Source organism: Theobroma umbraticum, unplaced genomic scaffold (assembly GCF_002168275.2).
Source record: "Theobroma umbraticum cultivar Fairchild unplaced genomic scaffold, ASM216827v3 scaffold_34.0, whole genome shotgun sequence".
In the NCBI taxonomy this organism is placed as follows: Eukaryota; Viridiplantae; Streptophyta; class Magnoliopsida; order Malvales; family Malvaceae; genus Theobroma; species Theobroma umbraticum.
In genome coordinates this window covers 2,003,613-2,004,118 of record NW_018397275.1, presented here as the reverse complement: position 1 = coordinate 2,004,118, position 506 = coordinate 2,003,613, and positions in this window count along the sequence as shown.

The window sequence follows — 506 nt, the reverse complement described above, 5'->3', positions numbered from 1 at the left end:
AAGGCCACAAGTTGTTATACATGGTAAGGCCATGAGTTGATATACGTGGTTGCAACCACATGATTTCTTCGATGTCAGCCAGTATCATCTAGATTGCCATGGTTTTGGGAATTTGGTAGAGGGGGGCCTCTCGGATTGTTATTACTTGGAAGAGGGTCCATGAGTTGATTATCTACACTTACATACTCGAGAGTCTTGAGAGTTTTTAGACTCGTACTCTTTCGCATGGTGGAGAGATATTGTTTTTCCGCAACTCCCCTTTTTAATTGAAAGCTTTTAGTGCTTTATAGGTTGATCATGAGTTGATGTATGTGGATGTACTTGATTATTTTTACATGCCACACAGTTTGGGAGCATGCATGTTTTCATATGGCCATTTGTATTTATAAAGGGAATAAATGATTTTGATGATTGAAATCTATTTTACTATACTTTTGTTTCGGCATTGTTTGCCAAGGAAAGTATTGCACTATGATTTTCATGACATTATTTTTGCAAGGCACAAA